Raw genomic sequence first — 14,953 nt, forward strand, 5'->3', positions numbered from 1 at the left:
CATTTACTTTTGTTAGATCAGTCAACATCTTCCATTTTCCAGATTTCTTTTGTACAACAAATACAGGGGAATTCCAAGGACTTAGAGAAGGTTATAAGTATCCTTGTTTAAGTTGCTCCTGCTCTTCCAAATTCTCTAATACCATCTTAACATGAAGTGATGTAGTGCAAGCCTTTTTCAGATCTTTGATAATTTCTAGATTAAAAGGAGTGTATCTTCTCCTGCCTTGACCTGAAGAGTCAAATTCTTCAATCAGAGAATATGCTTCTATCCTCAAATCAGATGTATCCTGTCCTTTGTTAGTTTTAACTAAGGCCTTTTTCAATTGTCTCATAGGGGATGAGCAAAGCTGCTGCATGACTGGTGCAGTTGGTGTCACTGCCCTTCCCACTCCCTTTTCCTCCATCCATGAAGGCAAAATTGAGAAAGGAGGATTAGGAGATGGGGAATACCCTAAGGGCACCTGCTCCAGTGTGGGCAGAGGTGAAACTAAGCTGGGAAAGTGAGAAGCACCACACTCTTTAAGCTCATGAGCACTGTCCTTAACTTTTTTCTTGTCCAACTCTCCATGCCTTTCAGCTGCTTTGTCAATATCATGCCACTCCTGCTCTTTCTCCTCACACTTCCTTGTCTAGATGTCCACATTAAATTTTTTCCTTTTTTTCAGAACTTATGGATTTCTTTAAAGCCAATTGTATTATATTATATATGAGGAATGTTTCCTCAGGAATTGAATCATGACCCTTAGCTTCATAATATTCAATTAGTTGCTCTCCCACTATTTTCCACATATCTAGCTCTAATTTTTCTTCCTTAGAGAATCAAGGAAACATGCACTCTAAGATATTTAAGAGTCTAGTGTCTTAGTTACCAACAAACCTTGCTTCTTTATTAACCTAACTATGCATGCTACATACTTCCCCTGGAGTGGGGGAAGCTCTTTTCTTAGTATTTGCCCCATTTCAGCTAAAAACAAAAGTGACTAGTTTAGCTTTTACCAAAGTTTCCCTCTTGTCTATTTTTGTACTCACCCTATTTCCGGGTCACAGAGACTTCTCCACTGAGCTCACAACTGCTTCAGTCAAACTGCTGAGTGTAGGTCCTTACGTCTAGAGCCTCATGCCTAGGTCCCCACATTATTCATTAAAATGTATTGTCTGGACTCATTTTCTGGAGGATCTCATGATGAGCCTTGGTCTTAGGTGGAGAAGTGATGAAGGTAGGAAAGCCACTATGAGGATGGTCAAGGATGGAGTCTGGAGTCTCAAGTCTCTGAGTCTGAGATCAAGCTAGAGCACACATTTGTGTCTCCAGTCCTCTCAGCCCTTAAATACCTTAGTACAATTACATTACTACACACTGAGCATGTGCCAACTGTAGGACCATTACATCACCATATCATACTAAGTATATGCCAACTAGATGTTGTAATCATGATGTAATCATTACATCACACTAAGTATATGTGAACTAGAGAACCATTATCTCATCAGTCACACTGAGCAAACACCCTGTTGTATCTTCAAGTATACTTTTCTCAGAGCTCCCCAATATCTGTGGTCCTCTACAGTAGTATATGAATGTAATGGAGTATTATTATTTTATACGAAGTGATCAACAGGATGATTTTAGAAAGGCCTGAAGAGACTTAGATGAATTGATACTAAGCAAAGTGAATAGAACCAAAAGAAAATTGTACACAGCAACAAGATTATATGATGATCAACTCTAATGGATGTGGCTCTTTTGAACAATGAAGTGATTCAGGCCATTTCCAGTAGACTTGTGATGGAGAGAACCATCTACATCCAAAAAGAAGATTGTGGGGACTGAGTGTGGTTCACAACATAGTATTTTTTACCTTTTTGTTTTTGTTTGCTTGTTTTTTCTGCTTTTTTTTCTCATTTTCTCCCTTTTGATGTGATTTTTTTTGTGCAGCATGTTAATTATAGAAATATATATATATATATATAATATGTACATATTATATATATATATATATATATATATATATATATATATAAGAATTACACATGCTTGAGATAGATGACTTGCTGTCTAAGGGAGGAATGGGGGAAAGGAGAGAAAATTTTGGAACACAATGTTTTGAATGTTGAAAACTACTCATATATTTTAAAAATAAAAATCTAAAAAAAAATCACAATTCAAAAAACATGTACAGGAGACTCATATAGAGCAGAGTTATAGACTACATTTAATTGTATTTAATCTGTTCATAATGGGTGAAAACACTTCCATTTGTAAATGGGAACTGAGTCTCATGAGCAAATAGGATTTTCTTCTGTCCATGGATCTTTTCTTCCTCTTGAAGTTCTCCTTTGGTAGCTTTGCTTCCATCCAATATATTCTTGAGGTACAGAAAGGAAATGGAAAAAGTAAAGTCAGAGGCCTCCTGACCTATATGAAATAGATTTTTTCATTTCTTATAATCTTAAAGTCATCTTTTATAATTACATAATCCAAACAAAACTATGGAGGAAATTTAAAAAAAATGTTTATTGAAAAAAAGAACCAATAGGTCCTAAAAAAAAAAAAAAAAAAAGGAAAAGGAAACATCAGACTGTATGAAGTAGTAGTTTCAGGTAGAAAACACCTTGATCTTCCTGGAAATGCTTTTAAAAAAGATATTAGTTATACTCATTTGTTACACCCCTATGGACTACTCTAACCTGATAGCTCCTCTTTGAGCTACTCTTAATACCCGTTCGTCAACTGCACGGCTAGGCCACACTTACTTGTCTTCAGGCAACAACCCGGATCCCATAGAGACAGACCACCAGGAGGTAGGGATGAAGCGAAAGAGAACTTTATTCTTAGATAACATATATTTATACCCCCTTGAGGATCCGGGGGGAAGAGGAGGTCCTCTAGGAACCAGGACAGGCAGGTCATAACAGGATTGGCCCAAGAAGAAGGAGGGAGGCATGCTAGGCTTTGAGAGCACTAAGGAGGGAGACGTAGTACCTGGGGTCAGACACTGCCTCCTGGGGCTATGCCCTACCTTCACATAGGACTAGCCTGTGCCTCAGAACCTCTCATCCCTCAGGTCCTCCCACAGGCCTTGAGTCACATTCCTTGCTCCCAGAGGCTTTTTAACCCTTACACTCATTAAAATGCTCTGCAGTGATTAAAGGATTTTTCAGAGTCCTACATTCCTGAAAAACTATATGCAAAGGAAGTTTTCCATATTGGAATTGGACTTTAGTTTGAATATTAATCACATGCATTTATAATTTTTAAATTTGTATTATAGTTATTTGTTCACCTATTAAAGAAAGAATGAAGGGTTAATCTTTCCAAAAGGTCAAAATAGTCACTTATCTTAAGCATATTGCTAAATCTTTCTGTATCTGAAATATATCTTTTTCAATATGAAAAATTGTGCTAAGTAGTTGCTGAAGTCACTTCCAGCTTTCAACGATAAGAATAGATATAAATATAAAGATGAAGAAACAGATTGATAGATGAATATACCAATTTATGATTAACATATTTTAACAATATTTTAATTGTTACCTGTTTATATTTTTAAAATTTCAAGTGTCAGTGTGTTACTGAAAATAGAACTGGCCTCTAAGTCAAGAAGATAGAAGTTTAAATCCTACCCCTGCCACATGAGGCCTGTGTGATATTGGGCAAATTATTTATCTTTTAGCACACTGGACAACTTTCTAAGACTATAAATTTCAGTAAAGGTGCCTGCCTAAATTGGTAGAGGGAATTTCCCAACCTGTGAATTGTTTATGTTATTGATATCACAAACATAGCTCCTATTACTGTTTTAAAATAAACACCAACTTCTTCCTATTAACCTCCCCTTCTATAAACATTCTCTTCTAAATTAAATAGAATCAATGAATTTATTTCTTAAATAACAAGCATGGAGGTAAGCATTGAGGATACAAATACAAAAGTAAAACAGTATCTGCTCTCAAGAAACACATTCTAATACTGCAAAAGAACATGTGTAATGAGTTTTAAGCTGATGAAAAAAGCTTGTTATTGTTTAGGGTGATTCAAAAGGAAAAATAGTAAAAGTTATGATCTAGCAGTTGACTAAATAGTATGGCTCCATGGTCCACTATTTTATCGGTAGGAGTATGGTTGATGATTCTTTGCTCATCCAGGCAATGTGAGTCACTATATCATTTACCCACATGAGGGATTACCTAGTCAAGTACACACAAATTTTGGCAAAAGGATAATGGATTTGAGGTTTGGAATGGAATGATTGTACTAGAATTTCTCTTAAGACGAGTTAAAAGAAAATTTCCTGGTTACTTTCCTTCTGGAAGTAGAAAAAGGAAGGTAATATTTGTTTTTTTTTTTTTTTTAATAGCCTTTTATTTACAGGATATATGCATGGGTAACTTTACAGCATTAACAATTGCCAAACCTCTTGTTCCAATTTTTTACCTCTTACCCCCCCACCCCCTCCCCTAGATGGCAGGATGACCAGTAGATGTTAAATATATTAAAATATAAATTAGATACACAATAAGTATACATGACCAAAACGTTATTTTGCTGTACAAAAAGAATCAGACTCTGAAATATTGTAGAATTAGCTTGTGAAGGAAATGAAAAATGCAGGTGTGCATAAATATAGGGATTGGGAATTCAATGTAATGGTTTTTAGTCATCACCCAGAGTTCTTTCTCTGGGCATAGCTGGTTCAGTTCATTACTGCTCCATTGGAAATGATTTGGTTGATCTCTTTGCTGAGGATGGTCAGGTCCATCAGAACTGGTCATCATATAGTATTGTTGTTGAAGTATATAATGATCTCCTGGTCCTGCTCATTTCACTCAGCATCAGTTCGTGTAAGTCTCTCCAGGCCTTTCTGAAATCATCCTGTTGGTCATTTCTTACAGAACAGTAATATTCCATAATTTTCATATACCACAATTTATTCAGCCATTCTCCAACTGATGGACATCCATTCAGTTTCCAGTTTCTAGCCACTACAAAAAGGGCTGCCACAAACATTCGTGCACATAGAGGTCCCTTTCCCTTCTTTATAATCTCTTTGGGATATAATCCCAGTAGTAACACTGCTGGATCAAAGGGTATGCACAGTTTGATAACTTTTTGAGCATAGTTCCAAACTACTCTCCAAAATGGTTGGATTCGTTCACAACTCCACCAACAATGCATCAATGTCCCAGTTTTCCCGCATCCCCTCCAACAATCATCATTATTTTTTCCTGTCATCTTAGCCAATCTGACAGGTGTGTAGTGTTATCTTAGAGTTGTCTTAATTTGCATTTCTCTTATTAATAATGACTTGGAGCATCTTTTCATATGACTAGAAATAGTTTCAATTTCTTCATCTGAGAATTGTCTGTTCATATCCTTTGACCATTTTTCAATTGGAGAATGGCTTGATTTTTTATAAATTAGAGTTAATTCTCTATATATTTTGGAAATGAGCCCTTTAGCAGAACCTTTGACTGTAAAAATATTTTCCCAGTTTATTGCTTCCCTTCTAATCTTGTCTGCATTAGTTTTGTTTGTACAAAAACTTTTCAGTTTGGTATAATTGAAATTTTCTATTTTGTGATCAGTAATGATCTCTAGTTCTTCTTTGGTCATAAAGACCTTCCCCTTCCACAGGTCTGAGAGGTAAACTATCCTGTGTTCCTCTAATTTATTAATAATTTCATTCTTTATACCTAGGTCATGAACCCATTTTGACCTTATCTTGGTGTACGGTGTTAAGTATGGATCAATGCCTAGTTTCTGCCATATTAGTTTCCAATTTTCCCAGCAATTTTTATCAAACAGTACGTTCTTATCCCAAAAGCTGGGATCTTTGGGTTTGTCAAAGACTAGGTTGCTATATTTGTTGACTGTTTTATCCCTTGAACCTAATCTATTCCACTGATCAACTAATCTATTCCTTAGTTAATACCAAATAGTTTTGGTAACTGCTGCTCTATAATATAATTTTAGATCTGGTACAGCTAAGCCACAGGAAGGTAATATTTGAATGAAATTTAGAGACAGGTGGGAAACGGGACAACCTGGTAAGATATGGGCAGGTGATGATTTGGGAAGGAAAAACATGCAATTTTTTTCCTCTCAAGTATCCAAATAGGACGGGGACAAAAGAGGGGTTCCTATTGTAATGACCTGTTCTACATGATGCTCTCTAGCATCCACTATCTTGCTTGGTAGGAATTGAAAGGAAGCAGAGCCTGGTAAATTATGACAGAATATAGACAAGTATATATAAGCTCTTCTCTTTCAGCAAAGTGAGAATTAATTTTAAAAAATGATTCAGATCCTACAGTCTATGCTCCTTATCACCTTATCTTAATATTGCTAATTTCCAATTGCTGTTAATGGTCACTAAATTACACTTAAAAGGGATATCTCTGGAACATTGACTGACTAGAATTAGATCTTTCAACTTAAAAAAATGAAATGATTGATTGAATTCCTTTAAATTAAAAGATTAGATAACAGTTTAAAGAATAGATGGCAGTTTGCATGAAAGAAAATCTTGAAATTTTAAATGAATAACAAGTTAGATTGTAGTTAACAATGTGATCTGGCAGCCAAGAGGGCTGATATAATCTTAAATTGAATCAAGAAAAGCAGAGTATCCAGTAGTAGGGTAGGTCTCTTGTATGTTGTCTTATTCAGACTACATCTGTAATACTGTGGTCAATTCTAGATACAAATTTTTAGGAAAGATACAAGCTGAAAAGTACATTTTATTAGGTAATCAGTATCCTGAAGGATAACAAAATACTGTCATACCAAAATTGGTTAAAGAAATAAATAATATTTAGCTTGAATAAAAGATTGAAGGAGAGATAGAGGAATGGGAGAGGAGAAAATGGGAGAGCAGAATTCTTGAGTTTTTATGGTTGTTACATGAAAGAGAGAATTGAGTGTTCAGTCTGGTTATAGAAAGTAGAACCAGAAAAAAAGGCAAACAAGCTTGATAAATACCCTAATAATTAGAAATATTCAGTATGAATTGGATTGCCTAAGAGGTAGGGAATGGGTCCCCTTCATTGGAAGTCTTCGAATAAAAATTGCTCTGACAGTTGTAGAGCAAATTCCCATTCACCAATTCTATGATTTTAAACACATGTCTGTGTGTGCATGTGTGTGTGCATGTGTGTGTGCATGTGTGTGCGTGTGTGTGTGTGCAGTATTTCAGTGGGTTGGGGGTTGGGACTTGGATGCAAAATCATTAGCTATGATCACGTTTAGAATTGGACTTAGTTGATATTATTGTTGCTTTCTTTAAAATATTTTAAAAGGTACCATTCTTGAAATGGAATTTGGAGAACATAACTGTAATGCTTGTAAAACTTTCACAAAACTCAGAAAAAGATTGGCCTGCACCAGATGAAAACATAACAGTCCTTGCCATCAAATACCAGCCATAGGAATTAGTAAAGTTTGTAGCAAAATGTTAGTAATGAAGAATTTTAAGGGATACTTTGGCTTTAAATTTAATTTTTTGGAAAAAAAATATAGATAAAATAAATGAACTATCACATTGAAAAAAGCCAGGGGAAAAAAGAATTCAAGTACCAGAGAATTACAATCAGCATCATATGCAAATCAGCAGCTATGAATACAAAGGAGAAGAAAACTTAGAATAGTAATTTCTCAGCAAAATTGAGTATAATACAAATTTAAAAGGTCAGAGTTGTATACAAATTTTGCAGTTAAAGTATAGGAATTAAGAGAAAGGGTAAGACACAAATCAAAAATAATAAGAATTAAACAAGAATGAGTTGCTTAAATTCAGATGTTGGGAGATGATATATGTCTCCCCACTTAACAGTATCAAATTCATAGAGGAAGTTTAATTATATATAACTAGGAAGTGGTTTTGTTATATCTTGATCTTAAGAGACAAATATAAGGAAGACAGAATATACTATTCTTCTCCCCCTTTCCCCCCAATCTTCTTCCATGGGGATGAATGAGCAAGAGGGAAGATTAAGGAAAATTCTCACATAATCAGGACATAGAAATAGAGGTATGTACTATCAAGGAGAAGAGGATACAGAAAAGCAGTTGATACTTGCAAGTCATTTTCACTTGAAGTTGAGAGGGGAAGAATACATACATATATGAATGTAGGTATACATACACACACAAAAAGTTGGTATGTAGATATAGTTCATTGAATTTGGAAATATGAGGAAAAAAGGAAAAAGAAGAATTATATGGAGGGCAGGCTAAAGGAAAAACTGATCTTTAGCAAAACAAATGCTAAAAATTTACATTAATATTTATAGCTTTTTGAGATGGCAAAAATTGAAACTGTGAGTATGATGATAAATTGGGAAAAAGCTGAACATATTATGGTATATCGATATTGTTTGAATGTAGACTGAAACATGCTATTTTTCCACTTCTTTCATTTTTTCTTTTATTTCAATCTTCTTGTAAAAAATAACTAACTTATAAATATTTTACCTAAGAAAGTGGGTGAACTTTAACCTTTTCAAATATATCTTTACAGTGATAACTCAAATTAAGAAATCTTTGCATTATAAAGCTGTTTAGAAAAAGTTGACATAAGAAGAATTCAAGTTAGTACAATCTTAATACCAGATGAGGAGCTGCCAAAAAGAGTAATAATTTTCACAGTAAAGGTCTAAGAAATATTGTTTCACGCAACTGACAGGAAGTCTAAATTCCTTGGTCTCAGTCCCAGAAAAATGAGGGAGAGATTTTTTTGGGGGGAAAGGGGGGTGGTTTATTATTTCTTGATAGTGGGAAGCAAGCTGCACAGAAGAGAAAAGAGCACATTCTATTTAGGTGGGGATGTATAAGTAGCTCTGGGGGAAAAAAGGAGTGAAAATAGTCAAAACAAAAATCACATTATAGAATTCAGTCTAAATAATATTATATGAGATTATCAAAAAAATCTAAATATTTTATCCAATTCAAATAATGAACCAGTTTCCTCTTGCAATTTTGGGAAAGTTGTGCTAAAAGGAAATGAATTAATATTCAGACATGGTTCAGAGATTGTAGTTATAGTCCATCTCTTCTATGTGACTTCAGACTTGAAGGAATATCAATGAGGAAAATCTGTGAAATAATTATTGCATTATGAGAAACTCATTAACACTATCTTCTTTGCCCAGTACCTAATGACATTTTCCAAATAGATCCTTCTTTTCTAGATAGAATATTATTCCTAGGAACAAAAGTGTACAATAGAACAAAGAGTATGGATCATTTCCCTTATTGCACCACCACTGAAGCCCATTTGCAGGGTCATGACATTTAAAAAGTTTGTTCCTCCTAAAACATCAGCAATTATCCTTTTGTCCACTAGATGGCTGTTCTGCTCCACCTTAAGGTAAAACATAACTTGTAAAATCAGAGAATTTGACATGATTAGATCATTGAGACAAAAAGTAACATATTGCAATACTTCAAAGGATATGTAATTTCATTAATGTGGTCACTTTCGCCAACAGTACAGATCACAATCAGTTAACCTCTTTTTAAACCAATGAGATTTCTTGACTTCCTGTAAATTCTATTAATGGAGTTTGCAACAATTTTGTTAATGCAATTATATTTATCAAGAAACCTTGCATGATTTTAAAACACATATATTTCATATCTTGTTTCAGAAGAGCTTTTAAGTCCTATCTTTGCTCAAAGTTATTGTTTACAATTAACAAACTACATGGGTCTAATGTTTTGTATTTTTTCTACTTTTTGAGTCAATCTTGTGACTGTAAAAGTGCAAACAATTTGCAAAGGTCTTATTTTTCCTCTTCTCATATTTTTATATAATCATTAGTATCTAGGGTTGCTTTTGAGTACATAAATGAGAAAATATCTGTAAAACATAATTTTAAATTTTATTCAAATGTTAGTGGTTATTATTATTATTATCAATTATTTATAGAGAATTCCATTTCACTGGACTTAGAATCAGGAGCATTTATCTAAATGAGTTCAAATTAGGCCTTAGACATTTTCAGTTGTGTAATTTTGAGTAAGTCACTTAGGTTTGTTTGCCTCAGTTTACTCATCTGTAAAATGAGCAAAAGAAGAGAATTGCAAACTAGCACCTTTGGGGAAGAAAAGCCCAAATGGAGACATGAGAACTAGATAGGTTTGAAATAACACAAGGACAAAAGATGTGCTTGCAATCCAGTATCTGGTTACTTTTTAGAAAATACTTTGATAATCATATGGCCATGTAACTGGCTTCCTTTCTTAAAATTGTTATTCTAAGAAGAGGGACAGAAGCTTCACTAGATTGCCAAAAAGATCTATTAGACCTAAAAGTCTTGCTTTTGTACAAGGAGTTACCATAAAGATTTTGGAGAAGAAAGAAAATATGCCTTTGCATAATACTGTGCTGTTGGAATTGTGAATTGGTACAACAATTTTGGAAAGTTATTCAAAACAAGGCCAAAAAGGTCACTAAATTATTTTTTTATAGCCTTTTATTTACAGGATATATGCATGGCTAACTTTATAGCATTAACAATTGCCAAACCTCTTGTTCCAATTTTTCACCTCTTACCCCCCACCCCCTCCCCCAGATGGCAGGATGACCAGTAGATGTTAAGTACATTAAAATATAAATTAGATACACAATGAGTATACATGAAGGTCATTAAATTATGCATATCCATTGCACCATTGGTATCACCACTAAGTCTACATCTTGAAATGATTGAAGAAAGATTGTCCAAAAATATTTATAGTGACTTTTTTGATTACATCAGAGAACTGGGAATTAAGGAAGATTCCTCAGTGGGAGAGTGACTGAACCAATTATGATTTATGAATATAATAGAATATTATATTGTTACAGGAAATAATGAAGGAACAGATTCAGAGAAATCTGGGGCACATGCACAAACTGATGCTGAATTAGAAATAGGAGAACAATTTATGCAATAACAGTATAGTAAAGAAAGCCAAATTTGAAAGATTTATGAATTTTAATCATTGCAATGATGTATCATAGCTTTATTGTATCTTGCAGTTCAGCTTTGCATTAACCTCTACATGAGACTCCCTTCCTCTAGTAATGTCTTGCCAAAATCAACCCTGTGTTATTCATACCATCTACTTCTTTCATTTTTCTTCCCATGCTGCTGAACAAAGCTGGAGAAAAAGAGGGTGGCTAAGTAGCATAGGGGATTAGAATGCTGGATCTGGAGTCAGGAAAACCCGAGTTCAAATGTGACCTCAGACACTTAATAGCTATGTGACACTGGGAAAGTCACTTAAATCTGTTGATTCAATTTCTCTACTTGCAAAATGAGCTAGAGAAGGAAATGACAAATCATTCTTGTATCTTCATCAAGAAAAACCAGGATCAAATGGGTCAAAGTGGGTCAAAATGGGTTGGACACACAAGAATTGACTACCACCATACCACATGTTGATTGGGTCTACTACATATTTGTGTTCCATAACACCAATTGGACACTCAATCACTACCCCACTTAATAAAGAGTTCATTCAAGCTTTTTGATTCTCTTTTTCCCCCTGAGGCAATTGGGGTTAAGTGACTTGCCCAGGATCACACAACTAGGAAGCATTAAGTGTCTGAGGCCAGATTTGAACTCAAGTCCTCCTGACTTTAGGGCTGGTGTTTTATCCACTGCATCACCTAGCTGCCCCACCCTTTTGATTCCTTCTTAATCCTTCAATGCTATCTTATATGATCCCCCAGTTCTCCTTGCAGAAAAGCTTGCCTCATTTTTCAGTAGAAAATACTGAAAACTTTTACTGAGCTTTCTGTGCCAAACAGAAGCTTTTATATTTTACTTTAGAAATAATAAGCAGAAGCCAGAGTTTACTGATTAACCCAGGGTTAAAACTCTGATTTAGGGGAAAAAATCATTTTTGGTGGTTTTGTGAAAGATGTGTTAAAGGGTGCAAAATGTTATGATATGTAGACAAAATAGGGAGAATAATTATAATAGTCCAGGTAAGAGGGGATGGAGATGGGGACCTGAACTAGAGTAGCTGCTGTACAAGAGATGGAGAAGAGGCATCTGTCATTTCTTTCCTCTTGAAAAAAACTAAATGCTTGTTAGTTGAAACACTTTTTGATGTATCTTGGCTGTCTTGTAGCTTTAACAATATTGCTTCAAACTTTCTTAGAAAATGTTATTATTGATTTATTTTGTCTATTTCTTTACTTTCAAAATAATTATTTTTTTAAAGTAAATCATATCAGAGATGTTATTCTTGCTCATGGGTTGGCATATTCTTATTTGCCCTTTGTTATAATTAGCATTTCTCTTAACTTTTGCTCTAACCAAGTTGATAGCACACAGACATGTGATTTAGAAATGATTCCTACATCTGTAATAAGGCATTTCTTATCTTGAAAGACACCTAATTCATGTGTGAGTATATGTGTGAGTGTGTGTTGTCTTATAGTCTTCTTTGGCCCTTACCATGTCCAATCCATCATTATTCTTATAAGAGAAAAAATGATATTCAGTAATGAGATGTCTCAGTTCATTCCTGGATCACTGGACTATTTCATATATTAATCTTGAATTATATTTTTTCAACGTTTTTTTTCCCCATTGTCTTTTGTCTGTCTTTACAGTTAATCTGTTCAGCCTACATATCTATATTGTCTGGTCTAGAGAAGTTTGTCAAGTTTTTCCATGAAATTTCTTTATTGGTGAATTCTCTTTCATCACATGAACTACAATTTTCTTGATGATGACCTTTTACACACATTTATCATAAGTACTTCAAGGGAAGATGAACAAATATCTCACAAAATGATATTCTCTGGGTAGGCAGTGAAAATAACTTTTGCATGTCTTTCTAAGAAGAAGCAATGAGTAATCCTTTCACTTGACTGAAACTTCCTTCTGTTTCATTTCTGAATTCTTTTATAGCCAGAATATCTATATTGATATTTTTTCATCTCATCCAGTAATGGGTCATTTCACTGGTCAATCAATAAGAAATTCACATTTTGAGAACTCAAAATAACATTAATGTTTATAGATTATCTAAAAATTGTGTGTTACTTACCCTCTGCTCCATTTGCCATCATTCTACAGAGACAGAAAAATACCACCCAGATGTATGTCATTTTTTTTTTTGTTTGTTTCATTTGTTTTTTGTCTCAGATGCTACTATGGTCAAAAAATTCACCACCTATTTGTAGTATGACACTCACTTGCTTACTTAACTCATCTGGTCCTCACAAACATAGTCTATTGCTAAGATAATAATCCAAGCCTTTGAAGTCTGGTAGAGTCAGCCTGGTAGTTTGTGCTCAATTGGCATAGTCATTGAAAACCTAAGGTTGCCTTGATAACATGAGTAGACATTGGAGTGTAACTTTTTTCCAATTAAAAAGAGTTATACAGATTTCTTTTTAAGAAAACATCTAATGAACAGATTGGAAATGAGCTAGGCAGAGACAAGACACATTAACCTATGTCTGGAAAATTATGTGATTCTACTTTCAGTATAATCAGAAATGTTATTTCCTAGTTTTATTATTTCTTATATAGCCATATTATTTCTCCAAAATAATTTATATTTGGGAAAACTTGAAAAATCATTTTCTTTACAACAATCCCTAATTAGTAAGTAAAAATAACTAACCTCATGTTATGAATGACAAAACTGAGGCTTAGAAGGTTAAGTTGCTTACTCTGGACCATGATGATTTTGAACTATAAAAGCATGTATTCTTAACTGTCATTCTAATATTCTTTCTACTACTTTGCACTACATTTTTATATATCAGCTAGGTTTTCTTTAGAGAAAACAATAGAAGTATAAATCTAATTCTTTTGAAAGGAAATTATTTGTATAGTACTGAATACAATACTCTAGCATCTATTTTTTTTTCTTGATGAAGAAAAACACCCATTTTTGAATAAATCAAAAACTATAAATCATTTCAGTCTATGAACATAACAATAACAAATAACTGCATAGGATAAGTATTAATATATAAAAATAATAATACTGAAGATACTGCTAGTGGCTTGGCATATAGCTTGAGGGTCAATCTTGAAACCAGTAAAATGTGGTTTTAGTTCTTATCATAACTCTTATATATATATCAGCAAAGTGACTATGGGCAATTCATTAAATTTACCAATGATCAAGGAAAGTCTCCTAAAACTCTTTGGATGCTATAGATGAGTTGTTCATCTTTATCTATGGACAAAATTCCACACCCAGAGTTCCTTATATATGCATACAGGTAAAAATACTCTTCCCTTAATGTACTCACTAAAATAAAATAATTATTCTTTGCATCATCATTATCAGGATAACTGTACATTATTGTTCAATTTTAAGTGTTTTGAAATCTTTTTAATAGCAAAATGATAGATGAAATGTGGCTTTTTCCTTCTATGTGTTTTTAGGACCTAAACTATTTAGTTTGGGTGTCTAGGTTGCTATAATATTTCTCAGATTTATTTTGTGCCTTTTAATTTAACATAAATTCCCAAAGACACGAACTTTGTGCTGTCCCCTCTTTGTTTGGTAAACCCTTCTAGGTAACACATGATAACAAAAGTAAGGAGCAACATCCCATCTTCTTATTAGGTCTTCTCTTCTATGATAGTTCATATTGTGGACTGATAGAGCTCCACTAAAAAGGAGTAGCATTTGAAATTGCCAAATGCAACCTAATACTGCTAAAGAAAGGGGGCAAACATGTAAAACCCCAATGACTTTAATGTGCTAGGAGAAGAAACAAGCCTTGACATAGCCCGGACCATATGTCCTGGTGCTTAGGCACATGAAATGAAATGCAATCATGTATTTTATTGCAAAGGGCTGTGTTTATAAAGTCACTCTGTACCTAATAAACTGAAATTTATACATGATTAAAGGGGAGCAGATGTCTTTCCATGTTTAATGGAAAATGTTTATGTCCTACCATTGTAATATTCTTTAACTT

General features: G+C 33.9%; 1 pseudogene; it reads left to right on the forward strand.

Annotated features, from left to right (window-relative positions):
- Positions 1 to 356: 356 nt before the first annotated feature.
- LOC100931869 overlaps positions 357 to 14,953 on the forward strand; it is a 29,471-nt pseudogene continuing 14,874 nt past the window's right edge.

The sequence above is a fragment of the Sarcophilus harrisii genome, chromosome 5 (assembly GCF_902635505.1).
Source record: "Sarcophilus harrisii chromosome 5, mSarHar1.11, whole genome shotgun sequence".
NCBI classification, from domain to species: Eukaryota; Metazoa; Chordata; class Mammalia; order Dasyuromorphia; family Dasyuridae; genus Sarcophilus; species Sarcophilus harrisii.